The sequence below is a fragment of the Talpa occidentalis genome, unplaced genomic scaffold (genome assembly GCF_014898055.3).
Source record: "Talpa occidentalis isolate TD23 unplaced genomic scaffold, MPIMG_talOcc4v2.1 talOcc4.3, whole genome shotgun sequence".
NCBI classification, from domain to species: Eukaryota; Metazoa; Chordata; class Mammalia; order Eulipotyphla; family Talpidae; genus Talpa; species Talpa occidentalis.
In genome coordinates this window covers 74,854,385-74,872,476 of record NW_023603184.1, presented here as the reverse complement: position 1 = coordinate 74,872,476, position 18,092 = coordinate 74,854,385, and the positions used below count along the sequence as shown (strand labels likewise).

At 35.9% G+C, this 18,092-nt stretch overlaps 1 long non-coding RNA gene across 3 annotated transcripts in view; it reads left to right on the top strand.

The window, feature by feature from the left end:
* LOC119255803 (uncharacterized) overlaps positions 1–18,092 on the top strand; it is a 236,550-nt gene that overhangs the window by 27,345 nt on the left and 191,113 nt on the right. The window lies entirely within an intron of this gene.

The following is an 18,092-nucleotide window of genomic DNA, read 5'->3' as shown; positions in this document are numbered from 1 at the left end:
ATCCTGTTAGGAAGATTATGAGCCTATAGGATTGCATATCATAGTTTTATAAGCAAAGATCACATTTAATTCTGTCATTTCCAGCACCTAACAAAGTGTTAGTGCTGTAAAAGACCAAGACAATACCTTAATATAAATAGATGCAGGATATTTGCAAACTTTAAAACTACTTATATAATAGTCTTATCTCCTGTAATTCCTATAGTTACACTGCAAAAGGATGGCAAATTTCTCTTTGAAAATGAGGAAACTGTGTAAAGTGAAGCCAATAAATGGTTTCACTGAAGTAGCATAGATAGTAACAGAACTAGATTGAGGGTCAAGTTCCCCGATTCCTAATCCCAGATTCTTTTTCTTAAAAATTGCTGTCTGATAGCTGTTCCCAACAGAATTTTTATTTAAATTAGATATTACATCTCTTGAAACTCTATGGTGTGGCTAGAGATAGTGAACACTCAGAGTTGCAAAACCATTATATTTAGGATTTTTTTGAAAGAATACATCTGAACCAAGTTTTGTTGAAATCCAGTATTTTTCAGACGTTTCTTATATCCACTCCAGCTTGACTTTACAACATTGTTCATATAGTGAGACTCTGGGCCAAAGCTCATGGGACTTCTTGCCAAATCTATGGATCTGTGGTCATGACTTTAATTTTAGAATATGGAAGAGATTTTAATAAGGGTCATGAATCACTGTTGACAAATAAGTAAACAGATTAAGACGTTTTTTTGAGACTATGAAGGTGGTTGAATCTGCATCTTTTTTTATCTTTGTCCCCTTGGAGTACCTGTCTTAAGTGTATGTTAGAGTCAAGGTGCTTATTTAAAATGTAAATTCTCTGGTCATATGTCCAGATATTCAGATACATTAGGTTTGGAATGGAGCCTATGACTTTTCACAGCAAGTTATTGTGACACTGATTCAGAATCAGAAGACACACTTAGTTTTGGTAATGGAAAGTGATTTTGTTAGATAATGTCTTTTATACAGAAATAAATTTGTAGGGTCTGTGAAAATCATAAATAAATTGTGATCTTGAAAGAAGCCTCTAAAGTGGATAGGATTAAGTCAAGCAAAATATATATAATAAAAGATGTATGTCCATGTAAGTTTTTTTTTTTTTCCCTATAAAGTAGTTTTATGACATCTTGCGAAAGTTGCTTGTGCAATTGGTCATTGAAATAAATAATAAAACATCAATTTGACATGACACAGATTTCTTCTTTGGGAAACAAGGTTTTGTTAATTGACTTCTAAAGTCATGATAAATAATTTTTTTTTAAAGATTTATTTTATTTACACAAGAGCCAGGGTACAGGCCAGATGCGCAGGAGGGTGAGAGGATTCACCAGAGACAGAGCGGGGAACAGAACAGGCTGAGGGGAGCAGCAGGCGAGACAGGAGAGGTCTGCTCGCCATGTGGGTTGCTCCGAGGCCGGCGGGGATTGAACCGGCACTGCAGAGGCTTGCGGACAGCATCACAGCATCACAGCGCTGCACTCAACTGCCTGTGCCACCGGGGAGACCCATGATAAATAATTTTTAAAAACAAAGCAGGGACTATATAAAGAAATAACTTTCTTATCATTTCACAGATTCTTTGAATCCTCAAAAGACAGAGGACTGGTTCATATTTTCATCATGATTTTTCCTTATTCTCTTCAACCCCAAGACTTTAAAACCCTTTCCAGATATTTTGGTAAAAGTTTCTTTCCGGGGCATCCCTGGTGACCTAAGGGTTAAGTCTCAGTGCAATGGCGGCAAGGACCTACTTCAATGGCCAGAATTCTATCCCCAGCCAGGGATCTAACCCACTCGGCGCAGTAGACCTTTTCTCTTTCTCCCACTGCTCTCCTTCACAGTGTACTTCAGTATATCTGTGTATTCTGTTCCCCACTATGTCTCTGCTGAACCCTCTCACCCCCGTACCTCTTGCCTGCACCCCCTGTAGAATGGGGGTTCTACACACACAAAAAAAATTTCCTTCCTACTGTGGCTAATACAAGAATTAATTAGAGATAATATGAATGATGACATGAATAGGATTACTACTAATTTTGAACAGGATATTTTAACCATAGCAATGACCAGAGAAACTGTCAGATGAAGGTTCTGGCCTGGATGATTGCTAAGGTCATTCAAATTCCAAGTTTTTTATGTTCTGAAACATCAGAAGTCCACACGGAATTCTTACCTACTCATATGAAAAACTATATTTGGTTTACTGGAGACCTCACAGAATTATATGTGTCTCATTCTCTGAGTAAATTCAGTGGCAACCTTGCGTATACAAAAAGATTGATAAAATGTTATTGATTTACCAAACTATAAATTTCAGGGATACACCTTCATCTCTGTGTATAAGCCTCACTTTCAACCACCATCAAAATTCTAGAATGATTTGTAGATATCAAACACTTAATTCTATCAAATACCTCATTACAATCAAGGAAAAGAGTTATGGCAGGCAGACTGCAAAAAAAAAAAAAAGGTTTTAAATTGCACATAATATGCCTTTCAAAATTCGTTTCAAAATGTGCTCACTGTCTTGTTTTGAATTCCTTGAATTTTTTCTCTGGGTATTTGGTATGTAATGATTTGTCAGTCAGTGGCATTCCTGTAGGTACATCTCTGTCAGAATTCCAAAAACATATTAGCAGTGGTAAAACACAGTCCTCAGAGGTAGGCATATTTTACTGTAAGATAACATTCCCCTTTTAGGCATTGTTTGCCATGTGTCTTTGAATACCTAGGAATTGTATTATCTCATTGTAGCAGAAGGCTTAGTGTTTTCTAATGTAATTATGTGATGAAGGAAAGTGTAGTTTAGAATGAATTATATTGCACTGCTTTATGTTTTTAAATGACAGATTTAATAACAATAAAACAGGTAACTGTAAGTAACATAGTAAGAGGATAACATAAAACTACATCTAAAAGTGATATACTGAGGACTTCCTAGGATAAACCTCTATAATGATTAAATGGGATAATCTTAAATCAACTTAATTTATTGGATTTACCTGAAAAAAATCTTCCCCTGTAAAATGTACTAAATCTAAAGAAGACGTTATGGCTTTTAATTTAATTTCACTTTATTTATTTTTTTAATATTTTATTTTTATTTTTTAATTTTTAAATTTATTGAGGTATCATTTAACTACAGCAAAAATACAGATGCAAAACCCTATGAATTCTGGCAAATGTATAGAGTCATATAAAAATACCACAGTCAAGTAATAGAGTATTCTTAGCACCCCAAAATGTCTCATGTCTCTTTGTAGTCAGTCATCTCCCTTTACCCCTGACCCTTATTAACCACTACTTTCTTTTTTTAAATTTTATTTTTATATTCCCCATACAATTGCAAACCCTTATTTTGACCCCATTCCCTCCTTTCCCCATCCCCCACCCCCCATAGAGTGTCTCTGGTTCATAGTTGTTTGTTGATTTTGATTTTTTTCTTTCTTATAGTTATTCTTTTTCCTGGTCCCTTATTTAAGTTTTCTAGATTCCTGCTATGAGTGAGACCATCTGGTATTTTTCTTTTTCTTTCTGGCTTATTTCGCTGAGCATGATCCCTTTCAGCTCCATCCATGTTGCTGCAAATTGCATGTGTTTCTCTTTTTTGAATGCTGAGTAATATTCCATGGTATATATGTACCACATCTTCTTGATCCAGTCATCTATTTTGGGCATTTGGGTTGTTTCCAAAGCTTAGCTATTGTAAACAGTGCTGCTATGAACATAGGGGTGCAGGTGCTCTTTGAAATTGATGTTTCTGTGTCCTTTGGGTAAATACCTAGGAGTGGAATTACTGGATCATATGGAAGCTCTATGTTTAGTAGGTCCAGAAATCTCCACACAGCTCTCCATAGTGGTTGGACCAGTTTGCACTCCCACCAACAGTGCAGGAGAGTTCCTTTTTCTCTACAACCTCACCAGCATTTGTTGTTGCTAGTTTTTTTAGAATGTGCCATTCTCACTGGTGTAAGATGGTATCTCATTGTAGTTTTGATTTGCATTTCCCTGATTGCAAGTGATGTAGAACATTTTTTCATATTTAGTGGTAGAGTCCAGCTTCTGGTTTTGTCCTTCTGCTTATAGCACCATGATTTCCTTATAGGAACTTCTACTTGCCCACTCTCTGCAGTCTTGCTAACAGTCAATCAAAATGCCCTGCCTTCAATTAAGGTATATGTCCATAAACCAAAAAGATGTTCCTTCCCAAGATTTTACTCTTGAAATAAATGATGTAAAAGTAGAAAAGATAAGAACCTCTTTATCTTCAGAAATGGAACCAGGTGATTCCACTGTGTGGTTAGGCTACTTGGTTTTTGCTACCTACATTCCTTAAATTTTTTGGTGCACATACTTCTGCAGTTGCTGCTGTTTCTCATATACAACATGATGACTGCAGTTATCAAGACTACTGTATGCTATGCTTGTAAGTCTTTTTTTTTTTCCCTTAAGTTTGCCAGAGCTGACCTTGGTTGTTACAATTAAAGAACACTAATTGCCACACCAGATTTTGCACTCCTCGATATGTGGTATTATTGTTCTAAAGTATTATACAGATCTTCCTTGATTTATGATGTGGTTATGTTCTGATAAACCTGTTGTAAGTTGAAAATATGCAAGTCAAAAATGAATTTAATACACCTAACCCATTGAACATCATAGCCTAACTACATTAAATATGCTCAGATCATTACATTAGCCTTCAGTTAGTCAGAATCATCTAAAACAAAGCCTGTTTTGTTATAAAGTATTGACTATGTCATGTAGTTTTTTGAATACTGTAGATAAAGTATAAAACAGTTGCTAGAGTATCAGTTGTTTACACTGAACATCTGATTGATTCATGGACTCCTTAGCCAGGTAAAGGTAGGACACTTTGATTTATAGCCATTTCATAGCTTATTGGTAGCAGTTGCTCACAGTTACTGCCCAGGATCAGAGAGAGTAGCCTACCACAGATTGCTGGCATGGGAAAAGATCAAAATTCAAATTTCAAAATATGGTCTCTACTATACCGCATATTTGATAGTATACATAGAACTTTCTCACCATTTTTAAGTAAAAAAATCCCAAATCAAACAATTTTAGGTCAGGGTCCATATGTATAGAATTTAACACTTTATGTTGGACTATAGATATAAAATATTCCATTCTATGGATGTCTGTACATGCTAGTGTGTACATGTGTTGGTGTGTACATATGCAAATACCAAGATTCTACCAGAGTTTTTATGAGATCTTGCTCATAATTGCTTTAGTTAAGGGAAATTACTGGACTAAAAACAGAACAGGCATATTCTAAGGAGGTTCACTTAAGCACTCTCTCAAATTCATTGGTGAGTTTATAGCCTCGTTTTCATTGAATGAAAAGAGAAAAGAAGTTCTTTAAAAGCCAGTACACCTGAATAAGAGACCAGGAAAAAGACTAATCAATGCAAAGTAGTAATCAAAATCAACAAGCAATTATAAACCAGAGACACACTACAGGGGGTGGGGGGAAAGGGAGAGGAAGAACTAGAGTCAAAATAAGGGTGGGGGTTGCAATTATATGGGGAATATAACCAAAATGAAAATGCATACATTGTGCAAAGATGAAAAATGATGTAAGAATTATATAAAATAAAATATTAAAAAAAATACCCAGTACACAATGCCAAGCACATACTTATCTCACAACAGATTTGTTCTTGATGACTGGAAAAGATCTTAAGAAGTTAAATTCTATTAACTGTCACGGATCTTCATGTAGAAGCATAGCAATAGCAACATTTCTGGAATGTCAACCTAGATTCTTTAAGAGGCTTATAAGAATCTAGAAAAAATATGGCATGGAGATCTGAGAGCTGGGAGCAGTGAGATTTTGCCTCTCTCACTGGATGACCTTTGATATTGATTTCACCTTTCCTGGCCATAATTTTCTCAACAGTGAAGTGAAGATGATAATTTTTAAAATTATTCATTTATGTATATTTTACATCATTGTTCACTTTTGTACAATGTTTGCTTTCTTTTCTCAGGTGTATCCCCTATAGTATTTCTACTACCAATTCACCCATGCACCAGCACCATAGTCCCTTGTGCTCTTTCCTCCCCTGTTTTGAACCCTCTTCGTCCCCTTCCCCTGCAGAATCACTCTGATTTATAGTTGCCTGCTAATTTTTTTATTGTTATTATTTTTTCCTCCTGATACCTTATTTGGTTGCCCTATATTCCTCCTATGAGTGAAACCATCTGATATTTTTCTTTTTCCTTCTGACTTATTTCATAATGGCATGAGTTTATATTTTTTGATTGCTGAATAGTATTCCATTGTGTATATATACCAAATCTTCTTGATCCAGTAAGCAGATGATAATTTTTTGTCTCACAAGGTTGTGTATAATCAAATAAGTTACCCTTTCTGCTAAGTGAAAAAAGTCAGACAGACAAAATAAATACATGTGATCTCAGTTATATATGGAATCCAAAAACTCATAGAAACAGAGAGTAGAAGGCTGCCAAGGGCTTAAAGGGATGGGGGAACTGGGAAATGTTGGTCACAGGGTATAAGCATTCAGTTATATGATGAATAAGTTCTGGGCATCTAACATTCAACATATGACTGCAGTTACCAATACTGTATTGTATACTTGAAAGTTGCTATAAGAGTTAAGTTTTAATGTTCTTACGACACTAACAACAGCAGCAGCAATGACAAAACCTAACCTTATTATGATAAACATTTTACAATATATATGTATTATATCATTACATTATACTCCTTAAATCATTTTTCAAAAATTTATTCTTTAGTCCTTTTGTCTTAATGATCCCTTTTAGTAGTATTAGCACTGGAGTCACTCATGCCTGTATTCCTGTTCTATCTTTGCTATTTACTAGTTGTGTAAGCTCCCCTCCAACCTCCTGACATACTCCATACTTTTTACCCCTTTGGCCTGTTCTCTTTCTCTACTCCCTCCCTCTTAACCTCAGACATCTCATTTTGTTTATTAGTGTCCTTTAGTTTTTTTTTTTTTTGAGTATTTTGCTTTGTCCAATAGTCTGCTATGTAAATGTCCAAAATCTATCTTTGTCGTTCTGATTTGCTTAACTACATATAATTCTCTCAAACCCCTTCTATTTTTCTGTAAATAGTAGCATTTTGTCTTTCCTTGTGAATGAATAGTATTCCATTGTATGGACATATATCTTCCTGGTCTACTCCTCTTTTGAGCAGGCACTCATGCAGGCACTTTGACCATTTCCATGTCTGAGCTATTGTAAATAATCCTTCAATAAAAATTGTAGAACATATAACTTTTCGATTTGATGATTTCATATTTTTTTTGGATAAATGCCCCAAATTAGCATTATTGTGTCATATACTATTTCCAATTTTAGTTTTTATGGGTTTTTTTGGTTTTTTTTTTTTTTAACATTTATTTATTCATGCATACAAGAACTGGGGTACAGGCCAGATGCATGGGAGGGTGAGATAATTCACCAGAGACAGAGTGGGGAACAGAACAGGCAGACTGACTGAAACACCCTGCTGAGGGGACAGTGGGTGAGACAGGAGAGGTCTGCTGCGCCATGTGGGATTCTCACTGGTTAGCCGGGATTGAACCGGTGCTGCGGAGGCTGTGGACAGCTTCACAGTGCTGCGCTCAATTTCCTGCGCCACCAGGGGACGGCCCTCTAATTTTAGTTTTTAAAGGTAAATACAGATCGTGTTCCAGAATGACCGGACCAGTTAACATTTCACCAACAGTGTATTAGTGCTTCTCTTTCTCCACATTCTCTCCAGCACATATTGGACACTTTTTAACATATACTATTCTTACTGATATAAGATATATTTCTTTATTCCTGCCATTGTCTAATTAGTTAAATCTCTAATGCTAAATTAAACAAAAGTGGTGACAGTGAGCATCCTTGTCATGTTCATGTTCTGAAAGGAAAACTGTTTTTTTAATCATTAAGAATTATATTGGGGCCTCCCTGGTGGTGCAAGGGGTTGAGGCATAACCTATGGGGCTGTCCGCAGCCTCTGCAGCGCGAGTTTGAGTCCCAACAGGCCAGGAATTGGCCCACATGGCGCAGCAGACCGCTCCTGACTTACCCACTGCTCCCCTCAGCAGTGAACTTCTGTCGATCTGCCTGTTCTGTTCCCCACTCTGTCTCTGGTGGATCCTCTCACACACACCCCTCCCCCACCCCTGCACCTCTGGCCTGTACCCTAGCTTTTGTATGCATAAATGGATAAATCTTAAAAAAAAAAAGAATTATATTGCATGTAGATTTATGACATGTAGTCTTTATTATGTTGAGGAAATTTTCTCCTATTTCCATTTTGTTAAGATTTTTTTTTATCGTAAGTACTAAATCTTGTCAAATGCTTTCTCTGCATTGTTGACATTATATGATTTTTATCTTTTCTTCTGTTAATAATAACATTTTATATTGGTTTATGTTTATTAAACTATTGATACATCCCTGGAATAAATCCCACTTCATCTCAGTTGTGAAATTCAGTTTGCTAGTACTTTGCTGAAGATTTCATATCCATATACTCCCTACTCACAGTGTATTCCTTAAACTTATAGTTATGTGCCAATTATATGTAAATAAAATGGGCAATAAAAGAGATGCTCGTCAAATGGTTCAATGGGAAATATATTTTTAAATTAGAAGCCTGTAAAAAGAAAACTGAGAAAGATCATTAAAATTTAGAAAAAAATATAATCTCCCCATGAAGGAATTATATAATTAGTATTGGTAACCCAAAATAAGTAAAAACACTGAAAAACACATTTAAAAAAGGCTAATCATAATTCTACAAAATGTGAGGCTTATTCAAAAAGCAATTTTTAAATAAGAAACACCTTTTGTAAGTGTGTATTAAATGGGAATTAGTGTCTATCAACCACTTACTATTTCTTAAGTCCTTTATTGCTGTGTACTTGTTTCATTTAGTTCCCCAAATGATAGTAATTGCTTATCTTTGTTTCACAAAGGTGGAAACTGAGACTCAGAGAAATTAATTACTTGTCAAAGTAATTTAGTCAAAAAAATGATAGCTGAAATTCAAATTCCTCATGTATGTCCTTACACATTAAGTCTGGGTTTGACCATTTGACTTGTTTTGGTGAATGGGATATTGGCAAGCACAATGTGAGCTGACATTTAATAAGTGCTTGCAATTTTGGGACTTGTCTTCTTTGCAGAGCTTCTACTTAAAATACTGAGAAAACCCAAGTTAGCCATGTGGAGAGTCCATGTTGGAGGAGGTGCTAGGTGGCCAGTTGAAAGTAAGAATCAAGACTCTAGACATGCAGTCTCACTTGAGTCTTCCTAGCCAATGTCCAGATATTTAAGCCACATAGCTAAAGTCCCACCTTGTTTCATGTAGTAGAAACAAATGATTCATACAATGCATTCTCTAAATATGTGACCTACACACACATAAGTATATAGAATAGTTGTAATTTTATGCTATCTAACTTTGTAGTCATTTCTTAAGAAGCAATAGATAATTGATGTTTAATTTGGGCTCAATTTAAAAGTCGAATACTCTTTATTTGGCAATATGCCATCTCAAATTTTTGATCCTCCCTGTATCACCTGAAGTGAAGTCTATATTTATCAAAGATATTAAACAAATTCTATTAAAAAGCAAAGAATTATACCAAGACTGTTCACTTTTCTCCATGTAAGATCAGTAGTTGTTAATATTTTGGCTTGTTTCTAGTTTTATTATTTATTTATTTATTTATTTATTTATTTTTAAAGATTTATTTATTTATGCATACAAGAACTGGGGTACAGCCCAGAAGTGTGGATGGTAAGAGGATTCACCAGAGACAGAGTGGGGTACAGAACAGGCGGATTGACTGAAATACACTGCTAAGGGGAGCAGCGGGTGAGTCAGGAGAGGTCTGCTGCGCTATGTGGGTGTCTCTGTGGCCAGGGATCGAACTCTTGCTGCAGTGACTGTGGATAGCTTCATAGGTTGCATCTCATATATCTGTGAAGTTTCTCCCAGTGTCTTTAAGCTTTGATCTTTCCAAATTTGAGGGAAGATAGAATCTTCAAAGCAGGAAACATGTGGTATCCTAGGGAATCTCCTCCAACAATGAGTTCACTTCATTTCCTGAGTTCATAAATTGTATTTCATTTAAAGGAAGAGAGAAGAGCCAAAGCTTTTTATAGTCAGAGAGCAATGTTATTCATACTTAATTATTTTTCTCAGATTGGCAAGTTCCCTTTTTATCTTATACTGTTCTATTGATTCATTTTTGTGTTGTTTTAGAGGATTACTGTTAGTGTGGGAAGAGGGTAAGAGAACAAATTGAATTTATGTTCTTATTAAATTTGTCTATAGCTTGAAGCAATTGTTAGTTTCAAGTTATAATTTCTTCTAAGCTGTATTCATTTACTTTGCATTAAATATCCTTTTTTTTGCCATACTATTTTCATCTTAATCATGTCCAGGTAATTCTACACTGAAATGGTATTGATGTTTTCTCCCTACTGTAAGACAATGATTTGCTTTCCTCATACCAACAAGTTTTGGGCTGAAAATTTTACATTTTACTCATTTTGCTATATTCTAAGGTAATGGCAGGGGCAAAAGGACAGCTCAACTGAGGAGAATGTGTGCAGTCCTCTTCTTAAAATGATTGAACTCTGCCCTCCCTCAGGAAGGATTGTCAAAGCTTGGTGCATTCTTGCTGTGTTCCAGTCTTAGAGAGATAGTTTTCCAACTCTGTGCTTGTAAACCATTGTTTAAAAAATGTTGGAATAAAGAAGCGTTCAAGCATCAAGGAATTAAATAAGTTGATTTTCCTATGTGAAGACAGAATATAGTACATCTAGATAAGCAGCCTAGAGTTTTGCTCTGAAAAGAAGGTACATTTTATTTGGCTCTCTTTAGATATATTATCTATACCTAGCAGCAACACAATTTCATTCCGGTGTTGGCTCTGTGAATTAGAAAAAAGGATGCTCATTGAGAAGTTGGGAAAATCCATGAACATAATTCTGGAAACAAAAACCTAAATAAAGGAGTTTGTTAGTGGTATTTCTAAACAACACAATAAGAAATGACTTAGTCAAACATGCTAAGAAGTAGCTGGATAATTCCATTTACATTTCTGTGAGCTTCAGAAAGTCCACAAAATGTATTAAGCAACAGTTTCTTGACACTGTAATATGATCATATTTTATTCACCTTTAGAAAATATTGAAAGGTTTCTGTATAAACTAGGTATACATTTTTTTCCCCTAGCATCTCGCTGGAAAACAATTCCTGGAACCTTTGATGAAACTTTGAGGAAAGAGATATTACTAGTGTGGAGGGAGGAGGAAAGAAGATCATTGTCTATAAGGATGATGTGATCCTAGAGTTACTGGTGGCCATCTTTGCCATGATATCGGGGAACATCTGCCTAGAGCAAAACAGAGATACAGAGAGAAATGCAAACCCTTCAGGACATAATTGAGCATCATAACCTAGTCATGCCTGTTTTTCATTGCTTGAACTTCCCAGTTAGAATGCTAGACAAGTCTTTGTTTCAAGTACTTCAGGTTCCCTTATGATTATGTTTCCTCGGGGTCAGTGGGTTGAGGAATAACTAGACATTTGGAAACTGGTAGGCCTGTTTCGGAAAAAAGGACCCTGTTGGGGAGAATGAGCAGTGTCAACAAGGAAAAGGTACAATAATCAGCCGTGTTAAAAAATACAACAAAACAAATAAAACAACCAAGCAGGTGAATGACTTAAGTTCTCAAGTCCCATTGCTTAGAGGTAGGCAATCTGATGACAGCCTGGATTGTTCCATAACATTTGACAGATATCCTTTTCCTTCCATCGTTGTGTTTTCCCAACAGAAGCACTTATCAGGTAGAGAACAATGTCAGGGGACTGCCTGATGGGGAAAGGAACCACTAGGATATGAAGACTGGAATTTTTGTTTGTTTTTGAGTCCCTTAGAAGACTGAACATCTAATTATGTATTGTGTTGTGTCTCCCTTTCCTTTGTCACTGCAAGGCACATTGCTGGACAACCATAGAAGTTATTTCATGTGAGAGAAGCCAGTAACTTCATAAGATCAAAATCAATTGCCTTAGGTCAGCTGGCAGTATTATGCTCAGAGGAATGGCACAAAAATAGAGAACTCAGAAAGGTAAAGGACCAAATGTCAGCTTTTGGCTTATAGGCACTTGACCGACTCTGACATTGCTAAAAAATTGTCTCTGAAGAAAAAAAAAAAAAAAAACCCTAAAGCAATATGGTATACATCTGTTTTGTATTGAAGTATAATATCGTGCTTAACTTATGAATGACAAATTGTCTACTCTATATCCACAAAAAATATTTTTCAAACCATCACTTTGTGACTATCAGTATTCTGTATTAACAAATTCTAAATAATGATGTACCATGGATATGCCATAAAAATGTAAACTTTGGAAGTCAGAAGCATTACTTCATTCTTTTCCTTAAATGGAAAATGATAAAATATCCTTGAAACACTGTTAAATACCCTAAATGCCTTTCAAGATCTGGTTATCTGATTGCCTGGTTTAGTGAAGTCTTACTGAACTAGCCAACCAGTTATTCAAAATTGGACATTAGGTTGGAAAAACATGAATTTACCATTTGAGAAAGTCTTAGCAAAAGTTATAAGGCAGGTGAATTTGGCATTTGGAAAATGACACCTGTTTCTATCCTGATCTCATTTTCAGCAGTCTCTTCTTCCTTCTATCCTGATCTATCTAAGATTATAATCAAACATACTTATCTGGTCAGATCATCATTTATTGAAAGCATTCTAGTGGCTTTTTCCCAGGATAAAATCCAAATTCCTTAGCAGGATAAACAAACTTTGTTTTTATGATCTGGACCTTTCTTATCCCATGCTTTTGCCAACTTGTTTGATCCATTTCTGAGTTCACTATTGTTTCTTTTGTCCCACTATTAGAAGTCAAGGAGGTCTTCTACATAGCACATTTTTTCATCTGTACTAGTAGAGAAAAAGATGAAAGTGTAAGCCATATGGGGACAAACAATTGAACTTTTTACCAATAAAGCTAATACTGGAAAATTTTCTCTGTTGTGTCAAGTGGGCTTCCTAATATCAGTTTCCAGAGCTACTGGCCTGGTTGATGGACACATTAATCAACTCAGGGGCAGTACTAGGTGAGGACATGCCTCCTCATACTTGGTCCCTTGTGCCTTGATAATACCATATGGAGGAGCAGAATATATGATACTTTCCTGCAGGCAGTTTGGCTCCTGAGTAGCAGTGGGGAGAAAAGGGCTGGACTACTAAAACCCAGGCTCTCCTTTCCTTAAAGTCATATGAAGTTACCCTTCCTCACAGGAGAAGGGCATGGAGCAAGCTGGGCATGGAATGGGATGTGGAAGACCAGGATTGTGATGCATGTGGAGCACCCTCCATATCGCTTGACACATAAACAACAGAGAATCATCACTTCGATATGATGCCTGACTTGACTTTGCTTTTATTATTTCAAAACAGAGTTCCTTTAATGAGGATGTATGGGTGGAAGACTCTTTAATGCTTGTATGACTGAAAATATCTTTATTTTCCTTTCTTTCTTAAAAAAGATGATCTAGTCTGATGGTTTTCAGAAGGGCCATGTATCTTCCTCAGTGGATTCTATGGAGAAAGGAAGGAAAAGTACTAAGCAGGGGTGGGGTGTGATGGGGATCCAGGTCCTACCATTCAGCTACATCATTCAATATTTCTTTCATGTATTAGGTTTCTGGATGTTAACATTTTGAACAAAGAACTTGCCAATAGATAAAATTTGAAAAATGTTTTTGTAAATGAACCTTTGAATAATAATATAACAAACACTTAAGTAGCTCTTATATGTTAGGTATAACATTAAGTGACACTGGTGTGTGTGTCTGTGTGTATATGTATATAAGCATATTAATTTAATTCTCAAAACAAAACCTTGTGAAATAGTTATGATGAAATCCCTATTTTATATATGAAGAGATAAAGACACAGAGAGCTTGGCTTTTTTGAAGTTATGCAGGTAATAAAAGATGCAGCTGGAATTTGACCCCAGTATTCTGCAATCAGAGTGTATAATATATTAATAGATAATTGCACCATTGTAAGATCCAGAAAATAAGAATGAGTATCACATTTAGATAGTGATAAGATTGAAAAATGATTCTAGATTTCCTTGCTTTCCTGGTAGACTTTTCAGGGTGGCTGCTTACTCTGTGCTCACAGCTTATTTTGTGTGTTGAACCTGACCAACTTTGTGTTCATTGATGCTGACTCAGTGGCGATGATTCCGGATTCTGATATTCAGCATCCTACATAACCATCATTTGGATGACTCATAAGCTTCTTAATCTTGCCAAGTCTTGAACAGAATTCATAATTCCATACCTCATAAACCTGTTTGCAATACCTCCATTCGCTTTCAGTAATTACATCATCTTTTGTTAGTTGCTCAAGTCAGAAACCTTTGTCATCTTTAATTTCTCTTTCACTTCACTTCACTTCCCATATCCAATCCATCAGTAAGTCTTTTTAATATTAATCCCCAAATACAGCTGGAATTGATATCATTCTCTCCAATATCAATGCACTATTACAAGGAAAACAACACAGTCACTATTACAACCCTTATCCTTTCCTTTGTCTTTACCAAATGAGCTCCCTCTAGACACTATTTTCCCAAAGGTTTACACTGAGTAACAACACTATCTAATCCCTTTTCTTAACATCACAACTTTATTTTGTTGGGAAATAAATTATGCCACAACCATTTAAAAATTTACCTTAAATTTTTTTTTTACATAAAATTTGTTTAAAAAGTCTAAGAAATTATAAGTACACACATACTAACAACTCTGTTACCCACAATTTATTGTATGCTTGGTCTAATTTATAATTTATATGGTTGCAAAATTGTTATATTTGGAATAAGCTATAAAAGCATTTATTATGGAAATTTGCCAGAAAAAACTTTTTCTATCTATTTCAGTATTTAACTTTTCAAGATTTGATATCAAATATATACTTGGGAAAGTTTAATTTCAAACAAAGGGCTTAAACTGTATTGATCTTTAGTTTAGACATATTTTAATCTTTCTGTTATTATATTGACATGTTACGATTAATGGCCTATTTGAAATTCCATTAAATCTCCTATTATCAGAGGTTCATAATGGCAGTATAAAAATTTCTCTTCAGCCTGAAACTTGCTATACAAGGTTTTAGTCTAGAACCAATTAAAAAGCTAGACATTAAATAGTCTGTCTTTGAATGCAGATTTGCCATTTTGAATTTTTTGACCAAGCTATTTAACCAGATCTATACTCTTCCATGCTAGTATTCTAAAAATTAGTTTTGAAATGTTCATAGGAAGAGTCATAAGAAATGTGAAGAAGATATTTCTCATTTTAGGCTGGGGAATAGTATGGTTCCCCTTACCCCTTGTAATGCCCACTGTCTTCCAGTTCAATATCTCTCTAGCTCACCACATGTAAATCATTCCTCTCACAAGGTTGGGAGGAGTCATTAGCATGAGTGCGCAGGGTAGAGAGGGAAATCTTAATTAAACTTTCAACAAATTTTCTTATTTTCAACTCCCATTTTTAGGAGTACTAGGTACCACCAGTTTCTGAACATCCTTGGGATTCTCAAATGAAATCAAGTTGCTTTTTGGTTACGTACATGAAATTATCGTAAAGAGCTTAGTAACTTGAGTTCATATCTTGATTATGCCTTTACTATCAATTACTGCCATTAATATCAATTACTTAACTTTTTTGAGCCTTGATGTCCTCATCTATAATATAAGGATAGCAACCTATCATAAGATTTTTGTGAGGGTTAAGTGAACTAATTAGGATGAGAATGAAAAGGTAATAGAGAGGCGAGAGGGAGATTAGATGGGACATGATAGACCAGTGGCAATATTTGACTTTTACTCTAAGTGAAATGGAAAGCCACTGAAAGGTTTTGAGTGATCAGATTTTTAAAAAATGAAAAAACAGGTTTTGGCCATTAGAATTTTCTGACTGAATTTATGTCTGGAAGACTAAAAGAGAAGTTAGAGTTGATTCCAAAGATTTTGACCTAAGCAATGACGGGTTTTCATTAAGTAAAATGGGGAAATCCATCAGTGGAGTGGGTTTGGAGTGAAGGGAAATCACGGCTTGTGTTTTGATTTTCTGCTGGATATCTAGATATAGTGTTAGATAACAAGTTGTAGGCAGGAATTGTAAACTTGATATTCTTTACATAAAGATTATGTTTAAAGACATAATCTTTTTTTTTTAATTTTATTTTTATATTCCCCATACAATTGCAATCCCCTTATTTTCACCCCAATCCCTCCTTTCCCCACCCCCCACCCCCCCATAGTGTGTCTCTGGTTCATAGTTGTTTGTTGATTTTGATTTTTTCTTTCTTGTAGCTATTCTTTTTCCTGGTCCCTTATTTAGGTTTTCTAGATTCCTGCTATGAGTGAGACCATCCGGTATTTTTCTTTTTCTTTCTGGCTTATTTCGCTGAGCATGATCCCTTTCAGCTCCATCCATGTTGCTGCAAATTGCATGTGTTTATCTTTTTTGAATGCTGAATATTCCATGGTGTATATGTACCACATCTTCTTGATCCAGTCATCTATTTTTGGCCATTTGGGTTGTTTCCAAAGCTTAGCTATTGTAAATAGTGCAGCTATAAACACGGGGGTGCAGGTGCTCTTTGGAATTGATGTTTCTGTGTCCTTTGGGTAAATACCTAGGAGTGGAATTGCTGGATCATATGGAAGCTCTATCTTTAGTAGGTTGAGGAATCTCCACACAGCTTTCCATAGTGGTATTTTTTAAAGATTTATTTATTTGTGCATATAGAACTGGGGTACAGGCCAGAGGTGCAGGGGCTGAAAAGATTCACCAGAGACAGAGTGGGGAACAGAACAGGCAGAATGACTGAAATACACTGCTGAGAGGAGCAGCGGGTAAGTCAGGAGAGGTCTGCTGTGCCATGTGGGTGGTCCCTGCCCAGGGATCGAACTTGTGCTAGATGGCTGCGGATAGCTTCATAGATTGTGTTTTAACCCCTTGTGCCACCAGGGAGGTCCTAAAGACATAATCTTTGTGGGGACTCTCCAACACTAAATGCTCAGGATAAGGAAGAGGATTGGAGACTGAGAAGGATTGCTTAATGCGGAGTAAGAAATCCTAAGGTGTCAATATCCTTAAAGGCAAGTGAAGAAAGTACATAGATGAGGACTGAGGATGAATAATGTTCAAGATGGCTGATAAGTAAGATTTGGCCTTGGAATTGACTATTGGATTTAGGAGTATGGAAGTTATTGATGCTGACAAGTGCAATATGGGGAAAAGAGTAAATGAAATGGTTTTAAAAGATAATAGAAGGGGAGGAATTGGAGACAATAAGGTATGTAACCCTGTAAAGGAATTTTTCTGAAAAGAGAATAGAAAGAAATGAGGTGGTAACTTGTAGAGATTTGGGGTAGGAACTATTATTAAGAAGAGGCCAACAGCGACTCCCTGGTGGTGCAGGGGTTAAAGTCTTAGCACTATTAAGCTATCACCAGCCACTGCAACATGTGTTCTATTCCCAGCCAGGAGGCTAACCCACATGGCATAGCAGACCTCTCCTGTCTCACCCGCTGCTCCCCTCAGTACTGTAATTCAGTAGAGCCACCTGTTCTGCTCCCCCATCTCTCTGGGGAATTCACTTACCCTCCCACCTCTGGCATATACCCCAGTTCTTGTATATATAAATAAATAAACAATAAATCTTAACAACAAAAATGAAGAGACCAACATCTTATTTGTATGCTATAGGAGTTAGCCCCCATGGATGGAATTTTGGAAGGCTATAGTCTGCTTTTAGGTGAAGATATTTTACACATACAGCTAGTAAATAAAATCAGTGGTCACAAGTGTGTTACTGTGTTTGAGCAATAATTATTTATAAGCATAAAACACAATAGTTAAGTGCACATATAAAATCAGGTAGTCAAAGAACCTAGCTTCAAATTTGTACTGTGA